This window comes from Nyctereutes procyonoides, unplaced genomic scaffold (assembly GCF_905146905.1).
Source record: "Nyctereutes procyonoides isolate TBG_1078 unplaced genomic scaffold, NYPRO_anot_genome, whole genome shotgun sequence".
In the NCBI taxonomy this organism is placed as follows: Eukaryota; Metazoa; Chordata; class Mammalia; order Carnivora; family Canidae; genus Nyctereutes; species Nyctereutes procyonoides.
This window is the reverse complement of record NW_026575133.1, coordinates 48073566-48098122: the sequence shown is the minus strand read 5'-3', so window position 1 is coordinate 48098122 and position 24557 is coordinate 48073566. Positions and strand designations below refer to the sequence as shown.

Genomic DNA, 24557 nt, shown 5'->3' with positions numbered 1-24557 from the left:
GTATTGTCTTAGGCTGGGCAGTGAGAGACATTGAGGCAGGTATGACTGAAACAGGGTTCCAAACTTTAAGAAGCTTGCAATCCTCTAGAAGAGATAAGACATATGAAGAAACATCCTTAATGCAATATAATTGTGATGTGTCTGTCAAAAGACAGGCAAAAACACAAGGACACGACATTTCAGAAATAAGCAATAGGGATGCAGCAGCAAGCAAAACAAAATCCCTTTCATCAAGATTTCATTCTATTGGGTAAGTCACATTGTATACAAATAAATAATCTATACCCATGTCTATATTCATACTTATCTATATGTATAAATAATGTTAGATACAGACTAAGGTGAAGAAGAGGGAGACTTTTTTAGATAGGATGTTCTGAGAAGGCCTCTTCTGATACTGTGCTATTTGAGACTTGATAGAAGAAAGAAAATGAGCCAAGAGGAATATCTGGGGAGAAGAACATTCTAGGAACATGGGGAAAAAATTTCTTGAATATTTCAGTGCGGCTAAAGCTCAGTGTTGGGGAAAGTAGTCCTCAGAAGATTAGTTAAGAAATGTGGCTAGAAAGGTAACTGGACCAGAGAACCACTTCCCAATGCTAAGGGCTTTGAAGTTCTTGAAAGGACATTGACTTTCACTCTGAATAAGATGGGAACCACTGTACAGCTTTAACTCAATCAGTGGCATAATCTGACTTGGGTTCCAAAAGGATTACTCTGATTGCTATGGGGACAAGTAGAGAGGAAGGAGGACCATTAGGATGTTATTAGTTTCCTAGGACTATATAACAAATTACTAGGCAAAAACACTAGGTGGTTTAAAACAAGAGAAATATGTTCTCTCACAGTTTTGGAAGCTAGAAGGTGACCATAGAATAGACTCCTTCTGGAGGCTCTAAGGAACAATCTATTTCATCCCTTTCTTTAGCTTCTAGTGGTAGCCAGCAATCCTTGGTGTTCCTTGAATTGCAGACATATCATTCTAATCTCTGTCACCCTTTTCATATGGGCTTCCTTTCTATGTCTATGTTCATTTCTACTTTTTTTTTCTCTTATAAGAGTATTTGTCATTGGATTTAAGGCCAACTCCAAGCCAAGAAAATTTCAAGGTCCTTAACTGAATTACACTGACAAAGACCCTTCCTCCAAATAAGATCACATGCTGAGATTCTGGGTGGACATGTATTTTGGAGGAGTCACTATTCAACCCAATTAAGGGAGTGTGAATGATTCAGACCAAGAGCATTAGAGTGATGTGGGGAAAAGTCAGATTCTAAGATTTTTGAAGGCAAAGAGTGGGGTGTATCTATTTTGTTTACTTTGTGTCCTCAGGCAATAGAACAATGCCTGGCGCATAGGAGGTGCTCCATAAATGTTGAAATGATCTGCACTATATCCTCTGCTCATCAGAAAGTAAGGACATCAAAAATAGTCCAGGGTCAGGAAACCCCCTTGCTTCACTGAGGTATTCCAGCCTAGCTCAGGTCCTTCTCCATGAAGCCCTCAATGACTCTTCCTATTCCTTCTTTAACCTCTTTAACCCTGTCACTTCTCAAGTGAGTGCTTGTGGTGTTAGGTTCCCTGCAGGAGCCTTTTATCTCTTGTATTTTTATTAATTTATCAACCCTGCAGAGGGTTCAAGGAACAATTCCTACCTTTGCATTCAGCAAAACAAAAACTGTTAGCATCCTATGGCTATAACCCCTCCACACATGGATTGAATAACTGTTGATTGCTTATCTGAACAATCCAGAACAACCTAAGAAATTAGAGATCTTTGAGCTTTCAAATTGCCCCTGTAGATAGATGAGGAGGGAGGTTTTGTCTACAGCTCATAGATACCTGGGTCTAATAATATGATTGTACTCATTATCTCTGCTGAAAGTCTTGTCTTTCTCATTTATGACCTCTCTGAATTGAGGGAGAAGCCCATTCTATTCCTTAATTCCCATGTTTCTAGTCAGTATCATCATTCCTAGAGGTCCCTGTTAGGACAATGGTTCTCAGACTTGACTACACATAATTACTTGGGGGAATTTTTTTTAATAAATTTATTTTTTATTGGTGTTCAATTTACCAACATACAGAATAACACCCAGTGCTCATCCCGTCAAGTGCCCCCCTCAGTGCCTGTCACCCATTCACCCCCACCCCCCACCCTCCTCCCCCTCCACCACCCCTAGTTCGTTTCCCAGAGTTAGGAGTCTTTATGTTCTGTCTCCCTTTCTGATATTTCCCACACATTTCTTCTCCCTTCCCTTATATTCCCTTTCACTATTATTTATATTACTTGGGGGAATTTTTAAAAATAGAAATGCCTGTGTCCCATCCTTAGAGATTTTTATTTAGTTCATGGGGGTGTGGCTGGACACACATTTGTCAAATCTCCTCAATTAATTATAATATATACAGTGCAGTTTGAGAACCATTGTCTTGGATTCCTGGGTGGCTCAGTGGGTTGAGTGTCTGCCTTTGGCTCAGGTCATGATCCTTGGGTCTTGAAGCCTGTCATCAGACTCCCTACTCAGTGGGGAGTCTGCTTCTCCCTCTGCCCCCCTCCCATCCTGTTCATGCTCTCTCTCTCACTCACTTTCTGTCTCTCAAAAAAATAATAATAATAAAATATTTTAAAGAGAGAGAACCATTGTCTTTGTGGAATGTGTAGAACAGGCTTCAGTTGATACCAATTAATTATTTTGGAAGGGCCTATTGCCTGACTCTTTGTACTTTTTGTATGAAAAAAACAGCAAGCTAGAAATAATTCTACAGGGAACTCCCCAATGCCAAACCCACACATTGCTTTAGAGCCAGCTGTAGTCACATGCAAATCACAGCCAGGAATTATGAGAAAGAATTTGCCCAAAAGTGACCTTCCTCTAGCCAGGCCCCCCGCACCCACTTGGAATTTTACTTTCCAAACACTCTTCTTTATTGCCAGTCTACAATAAGTGACTTGATCAGTTTTTAAGAGAGATAGCCAATGCAAGTCGCATGATAATGTTTTTCACTTTATAAGCATTGAAAGGCTAAGGCAGTCATTTTTAATTAATGTTTGTTTCTTAAGCCAAGGAATAGCTGGCTCCTCTGACTGTGATTGTTTCTATTTTTCCACACGTACATTCTATTCCTCACATAAATGCAGTGGCTTCCAGTAGGACACTAGGGACTTTGTTGTTTTAGCACATTTGACTTTGTCAGAAAGAGAAAAAGAGGGAGGAGAAGGTTTGACCTGAACCTACCTAAGGTATACTGAGAACCAGAAGCAGTGTGTGGAGGCTAACATAGTGATTTCATGGTTTCAAGTTTCCCAGGGACTATAAAACTATGTTAGCTGCTGCTTTCTAGTAATAATTCTAATTAGATACAGTTACACACGATTAACTAACAAAAGTATACTTTAGTACTTTGTAAATTGTTTTGGAAATTTTTAATTATTCCAGAAATCATCTAGCATTGATTCCCAGTCTCTGTCTCCCCCACACCCTGTGACTCCAAGCAGCTCTGGTAGATGCGTGAAAGCTTTACAAATCTCAGATTAGGAGAGAGTATGATTTTTTAAGTTTTTAAAGAATTACTTTAGGAGATGTCCATGTTCCTCACCAACTCTGAAGGATCTGTGATGCAGGAAAGGATAGAAATTTCTCACAAGAATTCACATATGCTTCAGGAAAAAGTATAAATCCCTTTGTAGCTGAACATGAATTTGCTCCTTAGTGAGTTACAGATAGAGACTACGCCAGGTGGAGTTGTCACACAAAGGAAACTTTATTTGCGGCAAATAAGGAGACGGCAGGAAATAATTTCCAAAGCCATGACTCCTATAGCAGGGGTGAGTGGGCTCCTTTTATTTAGAGCCAGGATGAATATTCAAAAACTGGAGCATTGTCATGATATGTAGATGTGGACCTAAAATCATGCTTGTGTCTTAAGGAAGCATGCTTATGTGCACATTGTATTTAATGTTATGAGATGTCTGCTCTTCCTTGGGTGGATTTTAACATTATATCAAGGTAGAGGTGATTGTCAGACACTCCATGGTCTATAGGTGTAGATGTGGGTCCAGCTCAAACTAGTCTAGGCCATTGGAGCCCTTCCTGTTGTTTGCCTCTAAAAGACAAAGTTAACATTCCTGTGAAGGAGGATTAATGGGAGTCTTGCTGGTGACAGTTTTAACCCCATTACTCTTAAGAGATTTGGTTTCAATCCTGCAAAAACAACTCAAGAACAGGTGTTAAATTAATCTTTGCTCTCGAAACCGTACTGGAGTTTTACCATTGATTTATTGTCGCTGATATGGTTAAGCTATTATTTCCTGCCCTGGTAGAGACTGTTTTTGTATTCCCTTTGTTCTGTTAAAAATCCTTAACTCCTGAGGATGTTGCATTTGTTTGTTCTAACACCTGCTGGAAGTTCTACAAGAAGAGTGCTCAAGCTAAACAGCAGGTGAGGAAGGCCTAAATCATGGGAAATAGCTGGGAGCCTAAAAAGACTTCTCCTGTGTCGTGAAAGCTCTTATCTTTCTTTTTCTGGGGACTCCTCTTTCTGCTTGCACATTTATTTTCTGTTGTTGCTTATTTGCTCCGAAGCTATCATTTTACCAATGACTGAAGAAACACAAATGTTATTTCTCCAGTTAGTAGCAATCTAACCTATGTAAATTTTTTTATCCTCTCTCTCTCTGTGTCGGTAATTCTCTTCTGCAAAGCTTCTTCTCACCCCTTCCCAGTATGAGTACTCATCCTCATGGAATTGGGGTGGAGACCTGGATTGTATGCTGGCTTTTCCTGATGGCTGCCACTGACCTTTGTGGGGACTCACTCAGGCCTCCAAAGTTGGTATAAAAATTATTATAAACTAAAAACATCTGACTTAAATTAGTTGAAGAAAGAAATCTTATTTGAATGTCACTTTTCAGACTAAAGCAGAGTCTCCAGAAAATATAGGTGCCATCAATGCCCCTCTAAAGGAGTTACCTGTGAATTCAGCTGCCCTAATGACGAACTATTTTCATGAGCATTAAAAGGCTCAACTGAACCTTCCACATCTTCCCATTGTAACCCTAAAGTACCCCTCCCCTTTGCAAATTTGGTCTATAAACCTTTTATCTTTGGCTATAGAAAGAGTTACTCATTACTGAGCACTGTGACTGCTACCTTTTTTTTAAAGATATTTATGTATGTTTGTAATGTATGTATGTAAGAAAGGGAGAACACAGAGAGAGAGTAAGGGGGAGAAGCAGACTCCCTGCTGAGCAGAAAGTCCAACGCAGAGTTCAATCTGAGGACACTGAGATCATGACCTGATTTTTCTGCTGCTTTATTATTGGTGTGTAGAAATGCAACAGATTTCTGTACATTGAATTTGTACTATGTGACTTTACTGAATCATGTTTCAGTATTTTGGTGGAGTCTTTCGGGTTTTCTATATAGAGTAGTATGTCAACTGCAAAGAGTGAAAGTTTTACTTCCTCCGTGCCAGTATGGATGCTTTGTATTTCTTTTTGCTGTCTGAGTCCTGAGGCTAGGATGTTCAGCACTATTTTAAATAATAGTGGCAACAGTGGACATCCTTGTCTTGTTCCTGACCATAAAGGAAAAGATCTCAGTTGTTCCGCATTGAAGATGAAATTAGATGTGGGTTTTTGTTTTTTTTTTTGTACATGGCTTCTTTATATTGAGGTAAATTCCCTCTATTCCAACTTCTTTGACGGTTTTTACCATGAATGAATGTTGTACTTTGTCAAATGCTTTTTCTGTATCTAGGGAGAGGACCTTATGGTTCTTATCTTTTTATTAATGTGATGTATCACATGGATTGATTTGCAAATATTGAACCAAACTTGCAGCCGAGGAATAAATTCCACTTCATGGTGATGATTCTTTTAATGTACTGTTGGATTTGATTTGCTTTCAGGTTTGTTGAGAATTTTTGCATCCATGTTCAGCAGGGATTTGGCCAGTAATTCCCTTTTTTAGTAGTGTCTTTGTCTGGCTTGGGGATCAGGGTAATGCTGGACTCATAGAATGAATTTGGAGGTTTTTCTTCCATTTATATTTTTTGGAACAGTTTGAGAAGAATAGATATTAACTTTTCTTTGAATGTTTGGTAGAATTCCTCTGTGAAGCCCTCTGGTCCTAGACTTCTGTTTGTTGGAAGATTTTTGATTATTGATTCAATCTCTTTGCTGGTTATGGGTCTCTTCAAATTTTTTTTTTTAAGAATTTTTTTTTTAGATAAATTTATTTATTTATTTATTTATTTATTTATTTATTTATTTATTTATTTATGAGAGACAGAGATTGAGACAGAGAGAAAGAGGCAGAGACACAGGCAGAGAGAGAAGCAGGCTCCATACAGGGAGCCTGACGTGGGACTTGATCCCGGCGGGTCTCCAGGATCACACCCTGGACTGAAGTCGGCGCTAAACCGCTAAGCCACCCGGGCTGCCCTTTTTTTTAAAGATTTTATTTATTTATTCATGAAAGAAAGAGAGAGAGAGAGAATCTCTTCAAATTTTCTATTTCTTCCTATTTCACTTTTGGTAGTGTATATGTTTCTAGGAATTTGCCCATTTCTTCCAGATTGCTAGTTTGTTAGTATATATTTTTTCATAATATTCTCTTATAATTGTTTATATTTCTGTGATGTTGGTTATTTTTTCTCTCATTTTTAAATTTTATTTATTTGAATTCTTTCTCTTTTCTTTTTGATAAGTCTGTCTAGGGGTTATTAATTTTATTTACTTTTTCAAAGAACCAGGGCCATTGGTTCATTGATCTGTTCTATTGTGGGGTTTTTTGTTTTTTTGTTTTTGTTTGTTTTCAGTTTCTATATCACTTATTTCAGCTCCCATCATTATTACTTCTTCCCTTCTGCTGGCTGTAAGCTTTGTTTATTGTTCTTTTTCTAGCTCCTTTAAGTGTAAGGTTAGGTTGTGTATTTGAGATTTTACTTGCTTCTTGAGGTAGGCCTATATTGCTATATGCTTTCCTCATAGGACCACTTTTCCTACATCCCAAAGTTTTGGATCTTTGTTTTCATGTATTTTTTTTTATTTGTTCTTTGATTTACTTGCTGAGCCATTCATTCTTAGAAGCATGTATTCAACTTCCATGTATGTGTGGTCTTTCCCAATTTTTTTCTTGGGGTTGACTTCTAATTTCATTTGTGTGTGTGGTCAGGAAAGAAGCATGATATCATCTCAGTGTTCTTATATTTGTTGATGCCTGATTTGTGACCTAATACATGATCTATTCTGGAGAATGTCCCATGTGCATTTGAAAAGAATGTGTATTCTGCTGTTTTAGAATAGAATGTTCTGAATATATCTATTAAGTCCATCTGTTCCAGGGTGTCATTCACAGCCATTGTTTCCTTGTTTATTTTTGTTCAGATGATCTGCCCATTGATGTAAGTGGGGGCATTAAATTCTCCTACCACTATTTTATTATTACCAATTAGATCCTTTATGTGTATTACTATTTTTTAAAAATATCTGGGTGCTCCCATACTGGGTGCATAAATATTTACAGTTGTTAGATCTCCTTAATGGATTGTGTCCTTTATTATGATATTACATCCTTTTTATCTATTCTTATAGACTTCATTTTAAGTTTTAGTTTGTGGGATGCCTGGATAGCTCAGCGGTTGAGCATCTGGCTTTGGCTCAGGCCATGATCCTGGAGTCCTGGGATCAAGTCCCACATCAGGCTCCCTGCATGGAACCTGCTTCCCCCTCTGCCTATATCTCTGCCTCTCTGTGTGTGTGTCTCTCTCATGAATAAATAAATAAAATAAAATAAATAAGTAAATTTTAGTTTGTCTGTTTTAAGTATCAGTACTCTGGCTTTCTTTGATACTCACTTGCATGATAAATATTTGTTCATCCCCTTAGTTTCAATCTGCAGGTGTCTTAGGTCTAAAATGTCAACATATAGATAGGTCTTGTTTTTGTATCCATTGACACATGTCTTTTGTTGGAATGTTTAGTCCATATACATTCAGAGTAATTATCGATAGATATATATATTAATTTCCATTTTATCACTTGTTTTCTTGTTTCTGGAGATTTTTTTCAGAACCTTTCTTGTCCTTGTCACTTTTGGTCTCTGCTTTGCACTCAGTCCTCTTTACTATTTCTTGCAGGGGTGGTAACATTCACACCCCTTAAGTTTTTGTTTGTTTGGGAAACTTGTCTATCTGCTTCTATTCTGAATAATAAGCTTGCTTGATAGAGTATTTATGGCTGCAGATTTTTCCCATTCAGCACATTGAGTATATCATGCCACACCTTTCTGTGCCAAGATTCTGTTGAGAAGTCTCCAGCTAGCCTTATGGATCTTTTCTTGTAAGTTAACAATTTCCTTCAGTTTTGCTTTTAAGATTTTTTTCTTTATCACTATATTTTGCCAATTTATTTACAAAATTTGGGTGTTGGCCTGTTTTTGTTGATATTGATGGGAAGTCTCTGTGCCTATTGCATCTGGATATGTTTCCTTCCCCAGCTTAGGGAGGTTTTCAGCTATGATTTCCTCAAATAAATTTTCTGCCCCCTTCTCTCTATCTTCTTCTTTGGGCCTCCTATCATATGAGTTTTATTATGTTTGATGGAATCACTCAGTTCCCCAAGTCTGTTCATTGTATAATATTCTGTCTCTTTTCTGTTCAACTTCATTCTTTTTCTTTTTTTTTTTAAATTACAGTTTTATTTAGTTAATATAGTGCAATATTGGTTTCTGGAGTAGAATTCACTTATCACTTACATATCGCATTCAGTACTCATCACAACAAGTGTCCTCAATACCTTTCACCCATCTAGCTCATCCCCCCCACCCACATCCCTCTCTCAACCATCAGTTTGTTCCCTATCATTATGAGTATCTTATGGTTTATTTCCTTCTCTCCTTTCCCCCCACTTTTTGCCATGTGTTCATCAGTTTTCTTTTCTTTTTCTTTCTTTTTTTTTTTTTTTTGACCTCTGAACCTTTTGTTGGCCTCCTGCTCCTCAAAGGATACCCTGTTTTGCTGCCTCAACGCCTCAGAATTTTGGTGTTGTTGGTCTCAGACACCACTTTGCCATCCACGATCTTGCTGGTGGTGGTCTTCTGGATGGTCTGCAAGGAGTTTCTCTTGTCCAGGGCGTCAATAAGATTGAAGTCCTCCCAGTCTTCCAACAGGTGACGGTAGGTGGCAATCTCAGCCTCCAGCTTGACCCTGACATTCAGCAAGGCCTCATACTCCTGGGCCTGGCGCTGCCCCTCTGCCCTGGTCTGGGACAATAACCCAGAGTTGGCAATTTGGTTTTATAGACCCTTTACTTCCTCCTCATGATTCTTCTTCATGAAGAGCAGCTCCTCCTTGAGAGCCTCGATCTCTGTCTCTAGCTGCAGCCGTGTAGCATTGGTGTCATCAATGACCTTGCAGAGCCCATGGATGTCACTCTCCACAGACTGGCACATGGCCAGCTCCATCTCATACTTGACTCGGAAGTTGTCAGCAGCAGGTTGGGGATTGTCAATCTGCAGAACGATGCGGGCATTGTCCATAGCACTTGCAAAGATATGAGCCCTCAGGTCCTCGATGGTCTTTAAGTAATGCCCCCAGTCTCCGACCTGGGGTCCCTTCTCCAAGTGTTCCCAGATTTTCATCTCCAGTCTCTGTTTATCAGCCTCCAGGCTCCTCACCCTCTCCAGGTAGGAGCCCAGGCAGTCATTCAGGTCTTACATGGTCTCCTTCTCGCCCTGGATGCCCCCTATGCCCGCCATACCCCCGGCCAGCGCCGCGGCTGGGCTCCCGGACCCCCAGCCACCCCGGAAGCTGGTGGAGCGGGATACAGAGATCCGGGAGCCCAGCCCCCCCCCCCACGCCTGCATAGACGCTGGCCGCGCTGCTCCTGATGGGTCGGACCCGGTGGCTGGGCGACTGCACGGAGCCCAGGGACCGGTAGTTGGAAGAGAAGGTGGAGCAGGTGGTGAAGCTCATGCTGTTCGGAGAGCAAGAGGGTAACTCGGGAGGCTAGGACTCAGGCTCGGGCCAGGAACCTATTCATCTGTTTTCTTTCTTAAATGCTACCTGTGAGTAATATCATATAGTATTTGTCTTTCTCTGTCTTACTTATTTCACTTCGCACAATACACTGTAGCTCTATCTATGTTATTGCAAATGGCAGGATTTCATTCTTTTTGATGGCTGAGTGATATTCCATTGCATAAACCTACCACTTTTTTTATCTATTCATCAGTCAATGGACATTTGGGCTCTTTCAATACTTTGGCTATTGATAAAGCTGCTATAAGCATCAGGGTACATGTACTTCTTCGAATCCGTATTTTTGTTTCCTTTGGGTAAATAGCTAGTAGAGCAATTGATGGATCACATAATAGTTCTATTTTTAACATTTTTAGGAACCTACATACTGTTTTCCAGAGTGGTCACACCACTTCATATTCCTCTTTCTCCACATTATCACCAACACCTGTGGTTTCTTATATTTTCTATTTTAGCTGTTCCAACAGGTGTGAGGTAGTATCTTATCATGGTTTTGATTTGTATTTCCGTGATGATGTGTGATGGTGAGACTCTTTTCACGTGCCTGTTACCTATCTGGAAGTCTTCTTTGGAAAGGTGTGTATTCATGTCTTCTGCCCATTTCTTAACTGGATCATTTGGTTTTTGGGTGTTGAGTTTGATAAGTTCTTTATATAGATTTTGTATACTAACCCTTTAGCCAATATGTTGTCTGCAAATATCTTCTCCCATTCTGTAGGTTGCCTTTTAGTTTTGTGGATTGTTTCCTTTGGTGTGCAAAAGTTTTTTATCTTGATGAAGTCCCAATAGTTCATTTTTGCTTTTGCTTCCCTTGCCTCAGGTGGTGTGTCTAGTAAGATGTTTCTATGGCCAAGATCAAAGAGTTTGCTGCCTGTGTTCTCCTCTAGGATTTTGACGGATTCCTGTCTCACATTCAGGTCTTTCATCTATTTTTAGTTTATTTTTGTATATGGTGCAACAGAGTGGTCCAGTTTCATTCTTTTGCATGTTGCTGTCCAGTTTTCCTCACACCATTTGTTGAAGAGATCTTTTTTTTTTCCCCATTGGATATTCTTTCCTGCTTTGTTGAACACTGGTTGGCCATATGGTTGTGGGTGGAATTTTTGGTTCTTTAATCTGTTCCATTGATCTATTTGTCTATTTTTGTGTTAGTACCATACTGTCTTGATGATTACAGCTTTGGAATATAGCTTGAAATCCAGAATTGCGATGCCTCCAGTTTTATTTTTATTTTTCAAGATTGCTTTGGCTATGCAGGGTCTTTTGTGGTTCCATATAAATTTTAGTATTGTTTGTTCTAGCTCTGTGACAAATGCTGGTAGTATTTTGATAGGGATTGAATTAGATGTGTAGATTGCTTTGAGCAGTACAGGTATTTTGACAATATTTGTTCTTCCAATCCATGAGGATGGAATGTTTTTCCATTTCTTTATGTCCTCTTCAATTTCTTCCATAAGTCTTCTATAGTTTTCAGAGTACAGATATTTTACATCTTTAAATAAGTTTATTCTTATGTATCTTATTGTTTTTGGTGCAGTTGCAAATGAGATCACTTCCTTGATTTCTTTTTCTGTTCTTTGTTTTTGGTGTATAGAAATGAAACAAATTTCTGCACATTTATTTTATAACTTGCAACTTTGCTGAATTCATGTATTAGTTCCAGCAATTTTTAATAAAGTTTTATTTATTTGAAAGAGAGAAAGAAAGAGAGAGCATTTAAGGAGAGGAAGATGAGAAGAAGAGGGAGAGGAAATCTCAACGACACTCCCCACTGAGTGCAGATCCCAATATGGGGCTTGATCTCACAATCTTGAGATCAAGAGTCAGACAATCAACTGACTAAGTCACACAAGTGACCCAGTTCTAATAATTTTTTGGTGGAATCTTTCAGGTTTTCTACATAGAGTATCATGTCATATGCAAATAGTGAAAGTTTGACTTCTTCCTTGCCTATTTGGATTCATTTTATTTATTGTTGTGTCTAATTGCTGATGCTAAGTCTTCCAGTACTATGTTGTAATAGTAGTGGTGAAAGTGGACATCTCTGTCTTGTTCCTGACCATAGGGAAAAGGCTCTCAGTTTTTCCCCACTGAGGAGGATATTAGCTGTGGGTCTTTCACATACGGCTATTATGATGGTGAGATACATCTCACCTATCCTTACTTTGTTGAGGGTATTTATCCAGAAAGCAGACTGTAGTTTGTACAATGCTTTTTCTGAATCTATTGACAGGATCAGTATGATTCTTATCCTTTTTAAAAGTTAATGCAGTAAATCACATTGATTGATTTGTAAATATTGAACCACCCCTGCAGTCCAGGAATAAATCCCACTCGATCATGGTGAATAATTCTTTTGATGAATTTGAGCAAATTCTTTCAATTTGCTAGTATTTTGATCAGAACTTTTACATCCATGTTTATCAGGGATATTGGGCTGTAACTCTCCTTTTTAGTGGGTCTTTGGTTTGAAATGTAATGCTGGCCTCGTAGAAAGAGTTTGTAAGTTTTCCTCCCAATTCTGTCTTCCTTTCTTTCTTTCTTTCTTTCTTTCTTTTTCTTCTTCTTCTTCTTCTTCTTCTTCTTCTTCTTCTTCTTCTTCAGAACAATTTGAGAACACATATTCTTCTTTAATGTCTGTTTTTAAAATGTCTGTTAGAATTCCCCTGGGAAGCCATCTGGTCCAGGACTTCTGTTTGTTGGAAGATTTTGAATCACTGATTCAATTTCTTTGCTGCTTATGGATCTTCAAGTTTTCTATTTCTTCCTGTTTAAGTTTTGGTAGTTTGTAAGTTTGTAGGAATTTGTTCATTTTTTCAGATTACCTAGTTTGTTGGCATATAATTCTTCATAGTATCTTCTAATTATTTTTGCATTTTCCATCTCAGTTATAACATTTTTAATTTCGGTCTGACTGGATTTTAATTCTTTTATCTCTGCAGTAATCAATTCTCTAGTGGCTTCTATGCTTTTCTCAAGCCCAACTAGTATCCTTTAATTGTTGCTTTAAATTCTAGTTCAGACATCTTACTTATATCTGCATTGATTAAATCCCTGGCTGTCATTTCTTTTTGTTCTTTCTTTTTGGGTGAATTCCTCTGTCTTGACATTTTGGAGGGAAAAAATAAAAATAAAAAAATTGAAAAAAAATTAAAAATAAAATAAGACAAAATAAAATACATAAAGGAAGATAGATCTAGTTGTGTTTTGGTCTACTTGTTATAAGAAGCTTATTTGAAAAAACATAGACCAAAAGAAAAGGGGTAAAGATAAAAATTTTAAAAGACAATAAAATAAAAAGAAATTTAAAAATTGCTTTCTGTATCTAACAAAAATCACTCTTTCTGTACCTAAACAAACAAAAAAAATGACAGATAAAAACAAAGATAAAAGCAAAATACAAAAAAAAAAAAAAAAACAAAAAGAAACAACAAACAAAGAACAAAGAATGCTAGATCCTGTTTCTCCTAGAGCTGATGTTTTGCAGCACTCTATGATTAGTGGACTTGGTGTGGGTGAAGGATTTGGTGCTGGTCTTCTTGGGGAGGGTTTGGTGCTCTGATTCTCTGGTGGAATCACCCTGGAGGAGATGTGCCTGCAGGGCACTGGGGGTGAGGAGGAGGTGATGACAGTGGGGCTTGGTGTTCTGTCTCTGTTCTCCACTTGGTGGCACTGTTCAGCTCACTGATGTGGCTCAAGCTTCTGCGTATGGGGAGAAAATGTCTACCTCCTATGCTCTGGAGGAGGGAAATGCTCACCACCCCTCTTTAGTGAGCCCTCAATGCACAATGATGATCCCTCCTGTATCCCTGGTATCCATGCCCTTATCCTGTCTGTGTCAGAACTGTCCACCTGCTGAATGAGGCAGCACCTCTGTGTTTGATTGAAGGTGTGTCTGTGTTTCAAAACCCCACACTTCAGAGACTCCCAAGTCACAAATCTACTCTGATCCTCTGCGGGAGGCTTTCTCTGCATTGTGGCTGGTCTTGACTTGTAGCAGAAGACAGTACCATGACCATGTACAGTCTATGGTAAATGGCAACACACAGTCCTCATGAGGGTTTGTAGACTTGGGATGTTGTCTTTGCTCCTATCCCAATGGGTAGGGAGGCTCGATAGTGCCTGCAGAGACTTTTGCTTACAGAGAGGCCATATCATTCTTCCAAATGAACTCCAAGCAACTGCTTTTTCCCGTGTGACCCTGGGAATCTTCAGGCTGCCTGCTGCTGTGGCTCAGCTCTGCTCTCCCACTGGAGCATCATTCAGCTCCCCAGACCCCAGCCTGTCTATGTCACAAACCTCCCATCTCAGAATCTGAGCTCTGCTGTTTATAGAAAACTGGCAGGATTGTAGCCCTCTCCTTTTCCCCCCATCAGTGGTTTTGAGCAATAGTTTTCTTGTGCAGTCCCTGGCATGTGTTTTTGCTGTTTTTTCCCCCATGTTTTTTTCTCTCTCCTCCTTCTACTTCACTATTCCCTGTTTAGTCAAGGCTCTCTCCCCTGAGAAGCGCCCACTCTTCTTTCCCCCATGGATCAACTCTCCAAGGTTTCTACCTCCTATGGGACATTTTTCAGGTTTTTAGATGTGTACTTTTGTTCTCTAAGACTTCTGATTGATTTCTTGAGTGTTTGGAATGATTTGAGATTTATCTAGCTGTGTTCCAGTGAGGTAGCAGGCTTAGGATTACCTTATTCCTCCACTATCTTACCTTACTCTCCCAGGATTTTTCATTATTTTGTCTTCTTGTTTCTCTGCTTCTTCCAGCCTGCTGCCTCCAGCTTGTTTCTAATCTTGTTTATTGCATTTTTCATCTCTGATTCTTTCATCTCCATGGTAAGGGTCTCCCTGATGCCTACTTTTCTCAAGTCCATTGTGTATCCTTATGATTGTTGCTTTAAATTCTCCATCAGACATGTTATTTAAAGGCCACTTAGCTCTCTGTGGCCTTTTCTTGTTCTTTCATTTGGGATAAATTCCTCCATCTTGGCATTTTGTCTAAGTATCTGCCTTCTTCTCTGTGTTAGAAAAGCCTGTTATGTCTCCTGCTCCTGGAAGTAATGGCCTTATGAAAAATAGGTCAAGTAGTGCCCAGCACCCAGTGCTTTGGGGAGTTGTCTCTGGTGTGTGTGGCAAGCACTCTGCTGTTGTGTTTTGACTGCTCTATCCTTCAGGCCAGTTGCCTGCAGAGGCCCTCGTTGCCTGCAGTGGGCAGTATCTGGTCCTTGGCCTGAATGAGGTGAGCTTTAATGAGCTGTGCTCTGGTCTGCTTGTGAAATGAGATCTCATATTACTTCTGTGAGAACTGAGGCTCTGCAGAACTGATTGGGAGACAGGGTGTAAGCAAGGGTTTGTGCTGGTCTTCTGGGGGAGGGGCCCACCACACAGGGACTGGGGCATGCTTAACTGAGGATAGTCCAGCCAGAGCATGAGGCATCAGGCCTAGTGTAAGCAAGTTAGGCAGCCAGTGTTGGTGTTGCACTGCTTCCTCCAGGCATCTCTGTGTTTACGTTGAGGGGCAAGGGAGTACAATGGCACCAGCCAGCTCTTTTATCCCAGGAGAGGCATCTTTGTGAATGCTGCCTCTCAGGGACACACTCCAAGAAGAGTGAAAAATCTCCCCATTGTGTGCACCAGGTATTCTTCAAATCACTGTTTCTCCCACTGGGTCGTTTGCCTGTCTTCTCTCCAGGAACACAATAGTGCCCTCAAGTCTCTAACCCAGCAAAACCCACTGACCTTTAAACTCCCCAGGCTTTAAACTCCATACATTGCAAGAATTCATGAACTTTAGCCCCTCTCATTTTCTAAGCCAATGGCTTTGGGGAAACATTTCCCTTGTATGTTCCCCTGTGTGCTTCTCTCTCTCATCTCTCTCCATAACCACAGCTCCCTCCCCTGTGTAGCATCTGTGTTCTGTTTCTCCCCTAAACCATGGCCTCTGCATTTCCTACCTTCTTTGACGTGACTCCATTTTTCTCTTTAGTTGTGCAGTTTGTTCTGTCAGTCCTCAGGTCAATTTCTGGGATATTTAGGACGATTTGATAGTTTTCTAGTTCTGTTTGTCTATTGAGACATGCCAAGGATCCTCCTACTCCAACACCATCTTCCTTCTCATAGGTAAAACTATAAACTATGTTTTTTATTTTTAAAAATATTTTATTTATTTATTCATAAGAGACAGAGAGAGAGAGAGAGAGTAGGAGAGAGAGGCAGAGGGAGAAGCAGGCTCCCCACAGGGAGCTCAATGCAGGACTCGATCCCAGGACCCTGGGATCACAACCTGAGCCAAAGGCAGACACTCAACCGTTGAGCCACCCAGGCGTCCCTATAAACTTACTTGTTTTAATTAATCAAAAGACACCAAGAAGATGAAGAAAGACATGTAAAAAACTACATAGAAAAAATGGAAAAATCAACAATAATGTGACAGAGTTCAAGGAAAAAGTAAAAATACAATAAAATTATTAAAAGTAAACTAGAAGGAACACAAACTCTGTTCACTGAAAGGGCTTGGGGTTACTATGGTGGCCTCCAGTAAGGCATACCATCTTGCTTTGTGTAGTTCCCACCTGCACTGACTCTGGGCTCCTTACCATGACCAGTTAATGAGACATGAACAGGTAATGTGCAAGCAGAGGTTTGATAAGTACTTGCACATTGAGGTCTATCTTCTTGTAATGCTAGGACTTGGGATATTCCTTGTTAGAATGTAGCAGCCATTCTGTGAGCAGCTCTACTTAGCCAAGTGGAGAAGTCATGCAGGGGGAAAACTGAGACCTGACTGACAGCCCAAGCTGAGCTGCCAGATTGCAACACCAACTTGCTATCCACGTGAGTAATCTTCTAGCTCTGATAAAGATGTTCCAGCTGACATCATGTCCCAGCTTACACTAATAGTCCACAGCAAGCTGGGCTCAAATTTCAGAATTGTGAGAAAACAAAAGATTATTGTTGTTTTAAAGCACTAGATTTGGGGAGAGTTTATTATGCTGCAATTAATAATACAAGCCAAGACATGTTGAAAACTCAGTAACAGTAAGCATTCCTGGCACCTATATTGCTATCTTAAAATACCATTTGCAACTAAAAGAAACCAAGGCTTCTTGGAGAAATGGCTGGTTCCAGGTCCAGACCATGAAATGTAAATAATACATGTAGGATGTCTTGATATACCAAAGAGTAAGGAATCTTCAAAGACTAATAGGGTCAGGGACGCCTGGGTGGCTGAGTGGTAGATGCGTTTGCCTTTGGCTCGGGCGTGATCCTGGAGTCCCAGGATCGAGTCCCACATTGAGCTCCCTCTATGGAGCCTGCTTCTCCCTCTGCCATGCCTCTGTCTCTCTCTCTTTCTCTGTGTCTCTCATGAATAAATAAATAAAATCTTTAAAAAAAAAGGACTAATAGGGTCATGTCAAAAAGATAAGAGCCAATTTGAAGAACTTCCCACTGACCAAAGACGAAATAATTTGAGATTAGAAAAAGTGTATCTTGAAATATAAAAAAATATTTTTAAATTCAAATGATACATTTAAAAATATAATCAGGCCCCGGTGGCTCAGCGGTTTGGCACCTGCCTTCAGCCCAGGGCCTGATCCTAGAGACCCAGGATCAAGTCCGAGTCGGGCTCCCGACCTGGAGCCTGCTTCTCCCTCCTCCTGTGTCTTTGCCTCTCTCTCTCTCTATGTCTATCATGAATAAATAAGTAAATAAATAAATTTAAAAAATATATATAATCAGTATCATTCTAGAATGATACAGAATTAATTTGTTATTTTGAAAACCTATAAGTAAAGGGAAAGAATTCAGCCTAATTCCTATCTTTCATTCTACTGAATTGGTGATTCTACTGAATCACCAAATAATATATGAGAGAAATATTTCATGAGAATGAAATGATGGGATTACAGTATCACCATTTATTTTACAACCCCCAAAAAATTAATGAATTTTGATGATAATCATCAAAGGTTGATAATGTCACAAAAGGAGACACAAAAAGTGCCTTTTGATGAAAAGACACACTATGGTCTTGCTAACAGGATCAAACCTGATTCTGATCAAGCCTCTGGCTTCAGTTGCCAATGTGCAGAAAATATAGAGGACAGAGGAACATACTGAGGAGTACCATGATCAAAATCCTGACCAAGAAAAACTTGATAGGCCAAATTGGGCCTGCTTTTCCAGAAGATTAAATTCAGCATTATATAAAATCAATAATATATATCCTGACTCCATAGAGTTTATCCCAAGAATGCAAGATCGGTTTAACATTAGAAAATCAACGTAACTCACCATTTTTACCAACTTACAAAAAAATCTCAGTATACACAAAAAAGAAATTTCAGAAATTACAACATCTATTCCTGATGAAATTGTACAGCAAATTAGAAATAGAAGCTTAATATTAATCCAATAGGGGATCCTGGGTGGCTTAGCGGTTTGGTGCCTGCCTTTGGCCCAGGGCGCAATCCTGGAGTCCTGGGATCGAGTCCCACATCAGGCTCCAGACATGGAGCCTGCTTCTCCCTCCTCCTGTGTCTCTGCCTCTCTCTCTCTCTCTCTCTCTCTCTCTCTCTCTCTCTGTGTGTGTGTGTGTGTGTCTATCATAAATAAATAAATAAATAAATCTTTAAAAAACATATTAATCCAATAAAAGGCATCTAAGAGAAACCTACTACATATCTAACAAGAGAAGCCTGAATATTTCCCTCTGAAGATAAGGAGCATGGCCGGGAGATTCATTCTCACCATTTCTATTTAATATTTTTCTAGAAGTCCTCACTAGGCAACAAGGCAAGATAAAGAAATAAAAATATTTTGGTTGGAAAGAAAAAAAGTGATACTATCTATATTCACAGTTGATGTGATCTTCTATGTAGAATCTATAAAAACCCAAAACAGAATATATGATTGAATATTTGTGTTTAGTTCTCTTTTTTTACTTTATGAATAGATGGTATAGTAAAATAACTCAAAAACTGAAGGAATATTGAAAATATATATTAGAGGAGCACTCTATCTCTCCAAATCCAATTCTTTCTGGATTGGATTATGGGTAACCACATTTGCTAGTTTATTCTGTATCCTTCCATAGTTTCTTTTTTTTTTTTTTTAAAGTATTTATTTTTTATTTTATTTTTTTTTTTATTTTTACTTTTTTTATGATAGTCACAGAGAGAGAGAGAGAGAGAGAGGCAGAGACACAGGCAGAGGGAGAAGCAGGCTCCATGCACCGGGAGCCCGACGTGGGATTCGATCCCGGGTCTCCAGGATCGCGCCCTGGGCCAAAGGCAGGCGCTAAACGCTTCGCCACCCAGGGATCCCCTTCCATAGTTTCTTTATGCTTACAATTTTGTTTATACATCATCCTATAGGGATGTCACAGAAGTAATTCACCCTATGCTTTATAAGCTATGCTCCTTAATCAAAGCCAAAGGCTTAAGTTAAAATGATAAAGGATTATCCTTCATAAGAGAAGTGCAGTAATACATGTTATATGATATGATTTATTCCTTCCCTTCCCTTGTTCTTTTTATTAAATTTCAATTCCCATTAGTTAACATATGGTGTCCTATTGATTTCAGGTGTACAATACTTCAATTTAACACTTCCATACATCACCCTATGCTCATCACAGTAAGTCACTCCTTAATCCCCATCACCTATTTAACCTATCCCCACACCCACCTCTCCTCTGGTAACCATCAGATTGTTCTCTATAGTTAAGAATCTGTTTCTTCCTTCTCTCTCTCTCTCTCTCTCTCTCTCTCTCTCATTTTTACCCCTTCACTAGTTTGTTTTGTTTCTTAAATTCCGCTTATGAGTAAAATCATATTGTATTTGTCTTTTTCTGACTGACTTAATTTGCTTGGCATAATGCACTGTAGCTCCACCCATGTCATTACAAGTGGCAAGATTTCATTCTCTTTGTTGGCTAATATTCCATTATGTGTCTATACCACATCTTCTTATTCCATTCATCATTTGGGGTCTTCCCATAATTTGGCTATTGTTGATAATGCTGCTATAAACATTAGGGTGCATATGTCCCTCTAAATCTATATTTTTGCATCCTTTGGGTAAATACCTCGTAGTGCAACTGCTGAGCCATAGGATAGTTCTACTTTTAATTTTTTGAGGAAATGTCAAATTGTTTTGCAGAGTGACTGCACTAGTTTGCATTCTCACCAACATTGTAAGAGGATTCTTTCTCCGCATCCTCACCAGCACCTGTTATTTCCTGTGCTGTTAATTTTAGCCAATCTGACAGGTGTGGGGTGATATCTCATTGTAATTTTTTATTTCCCTGGTGATGAGTGATGTTTGGCATCTTTTTGTGTCTCTTCTCGCCTTCTGTATGTCATCTTTGGAAAAATGTCTAGTCATGTCTTCTGCCCATTTTTTAACTGGATTATTTGGTTTTTAGGTGTTGAGTTTGGTAAATTCTTTATATACCTTGGATATTAATCTCATCAGATATGTCATTTGCAAATATCTTCTTCCATTCTGTAAGATGCCTTTTAGTTTTGTGGATTCTTTCACTGTGCAGAAGTTTTTATCTTGATGAAGTCCCAATAGTTCATTTTTGCTTTTGCTTCCCTTGTCTCAGGTGAGTTCTAGTAAGAAGTTGCTATTGTTGATGTCAGAGAGGTTGCTGCCTGTGTTCTCCTGTAGGATTTTGACAGTTTCCTGTCTCACATTTAGTGAATTTATTTTCGTGGATGGTTAAAAAAAGTGGTCCAATTTCATTCTTCTGCATGTTGCTGTCCAGTTTTCCCAAAACCATTTGTTGAACATACTTTTTTCCATTGGATATTCTTTCCTGCTTTGTTGAAGATCTGTTGACCATATAGTTGTGGGTCTATTTCTAGGTTTTTTATTCTGTTCCATTGACGTGTCTGTTTTTGTGCCAGTATCATACTGTCTTGATGACTACAGCTTTATAATATAGCTTGAAGTTCAGAATTGGGATGCTGCCAGCTTTGCCCTGCCTTTTCAAGATTTCTTTGGCTGGATTTTTGGGGGTACTATACAAATTTTAGGATTGTTTATTTGAGCTCTGTGAAAAATGCTGATGATTTTTTATAGAAATTTAATTAGATGTGTAGATTGCTTTGGGTAGTATAGATGTTTTAACGATATTTGTTTTTCCAATCTATGAGCATGGAATATGTTTTCATTTCTTTGAATCTTCTTCACTTTCTTCCATAAGTGTTTTACAGTTTTCAGAGTCCAGGTCTTTCATCTTTTGGTATCTTGGAATCAAGGTAATGCTGGCCTCATAAAATGAATTTGAAAGTTTTCCTTCTTCCCTTTTTTGGAATCATTTGAGAAGAATAGGTATTTATTCTTTTTTTTTTTTTTAGTTAAAAAATTTGGTATTAACTGTTCTTTAAATGTTTGGTAGAATTCGCTTGGGAAGTCATCTGGCCCTGGATCTTTATTTGCTGGGAGATTTTTGATTACTGATTCAATTTCTTTGCTAGTTGTTGATCTGTTCAAGTTTTTTTATTTCCTCCTGGTTTTTTTTCCCATAGTTTATATTTCTAAGAATTTGCCCATTTCTTCCAAGTTGTTCAATTTTTGGCATTTAGTTTTTCATAATATTCTCTTATGATCATATATCTATAGTTTTGGTTGTATTTCTCCTCTCCCATTCTTTTTTTTTTAATTTATTTGGATTCTTCCTCTTTTCTTTTTGATAAGTCTGGTTAAAGTTTATAAATTTTATTAATTTTTTCAAAGAATCAAGACCTGGCTTAATGATCTGTTTTACTGATTTTTTTGTTTGCTTTTGTTCATTGTTGTTTTTAGTTTCTATATCACTTTTTTACTGCTAGAATCTTTATTATTGCCCTTTTTCTGCTGGCTTCACACCTGAGACTAATATTACACTGTATGTTAACTAGAATTTAAATAAAAACTTGAAAGAAATTAAATAAAATCTAGCCAAGAAAATAATTATATTTTTTAAAAACTATTAAAACAAATTATTATTTCATTAACCTATTTATGACAGTTAAATATTTATACCATGCATAAGTAATGCATAATGTAGCATTATAACACACTTATAATAATTAATAACAATTTGAATTATAAATTTAATAGAAAAATAGACAAAACAGTAGTCATCACAATGGTGTGGATGTGAGCATATTAGAATACCTTGGGAGGTTCCAGTTGAATGTGTTTGTTCTGTTCATTCACCTCTGAAAAGGTTATAAAATTTTCCCTATGCATGGCTCCTTTTGATAAGGATTGGAGAGAGATGCAGTGTGACATGGGGAGTGATAGCAATTTGGTAGCTTTAGGTATACAAAGCTGGGACCTCTGATGGTCCTCTGAAGACCACTGTGGGGACAAGAGAAGAGAAAGATGAAGGAAGCGCTTTTTAAAATTTTATAGAACTACAGATGCCTGGGTGGCTCAGCGGTTGGGCATCTGCCTTTGGCTCAGGGTGTGATCCTGTGGTACTGGGATGGAGTACCACGTTGGGCGACCTGCGTGGAGCCTGCTCCTCCCTCTGCCTGTGCCTCTCTGCCTTTCTCTGTGTCTCTCATGAATAAATAAATAAAATATTTTTAAAAAGAAGTTTATAGAACTGAATATTATAAGACATGTAGGATTCTCTTAGCCGAAGTACCATTTATCAAGTCTTCATCCTCAGTCTGTTTAGTTAGTTCCCACATCCCTATGTATTAAATCCAAAATAATCTTACTCAGATGAAATTTTCTTGGCTTTACTGTACACCAAATTGTTTTTCTAGCATTCTGTTATTATACCATGTGACTTATTACTATTAATCTATTAATAATGATGTCAATAATAGGCAACAAATAAGCTAGGATTTGTGCAAGGTAATTTAAATACATTACTTCATGTCATTGTGATAATTGTATTAGGCAATTAGTATTATATCTCTAAAAATGCTGTAGCATTTCCAGATAACTGGCAGCCACAAAGTACTGTTCTTTCTACATTTTTTAACTTGGCTTGTTGACATTCTGCCAAGCTTCTCATGTTTACTGCAGCTGTAAAAAACATCAGAGTGAGGTTGATGTCATCCATTCTCAGCATGTGTCCTGTGTACAGAAGCTAAGCAGAGACAAGTGGAACATTGCCCAGGTTGTCCAGATGCCAGATCAGTTTAATTCAGCAAACATTTATTGAGCTTCTAGTAAGTATCCAGTTCTGTGCTAGTTTCGGTGCTACAGGGGAACCCCAGAATAAATCAGGCAATAAATAAGGTCAGTCTGCTGACCTTCTGGAGACTCACAAGGTAGCAGTATAGTTGCTATAATAATGATAAATACTAACAGAGACATAATTTAAATGCCTATAAGATATATTTTACATGCCTTCAAAGTCATCATTAGTAGTATATTAATAAAGAATTTGATCGCTGTTTGTTTTGCCTTTGAATATACACCTTTTGCAAATAAGGTCAATTCACAGTTAACTTTCAAGATTCATAAAAGCATAATCCATTAGTTCTTTGTAATAGCATTTGGTAGGAAAACATTTTTAGCAGAATATTACCTGAAACAGAGACCAAAGGGAGAACCAAATTCTGTTTTTTGTTAACTTACTGTCTGATAATGGCATACTTGCCAAGGAATATAAAATGTAGATCTAGAAAGTCAGTGTTCTCTGAAGACTTGGAAAAAGAGAGTGGAATTAGTGTCATCAAACACAAAGTCAAGTAAAAATTATTGATCTGCATTTTGTCTACCTTCATGATTATTTCCATTCCTGGCTTGGGTCCTAACCTTAGTGCAGCTGAACACTAATATCCTACAAGGTCTTCACCACTAACCAGGACTCCTCTACCCAATATCTACTAAATACAGAGGAAACAGCCAGGCAAGCTGCACTTGCTCAAAAAGTTCAGAAAGAGTGACCTATGTGAACAAGTCAAATCACCAAGAAGGCCAAGGACTTCCAGTGCCTTGACCTCTGATTCTCTTAGTTACTCTCCTCTGCAAGGCTAGCTAGTTACTCTATCCTCTTTTAACTGAAGCTCTTTGGAATGAGTGTAACTTTTTCCCCAAAATGTCTATAGTCTAGGCAGCCAACAGGAGCACCTTAATTTGCTGGATAGCCTTTTCCTAAAGCAGTAACCATCATATCACTTAAAACTAGAATCTCCATAAAGTGAGAGCCACCACTGGCATTAATCTGGATGCTGAAATAATTTCTGAAGATTTCTACTTCTACTTCCTATGATTAGGAACACACACCAGTAACCTAAATGGGTGCTGTCTACATGTTGAGAATCCTGTCTGTTGTGGATTGCTAGCCTGCACAGTGATGCCCAAATAATTTCTTCTCTTAATATACCATGTGGCCAGTGCCATCTAATATATCCTAACCTGAGTAGGAGTCAACACTTATCTTTGTGATTTCAATAAGCATCAACCTTGCATCTTTGTCATGAACAGCTGCATTATCATCATGTAGATAGCAAGTTTCTTGAAGTAAGGTACTGCCATGGACTGAATGCTTG

At 38.6% G+C, this 24557-nt stretch overlaps 1 pseudogene; it reads right to left on the bottom strand.

Annotated features, from left to right (window-relative positions):
• Positions 1–9029: 9029 nt before the first annotated feature.
• On the bottom strand, positions 9030–9981 carry LOC129523189 (keratin, type I cytoskeletal 18-like; annotated as a pseudogene).
• Positions 9982–24557: the final 14576 nt, after the last annotated feature.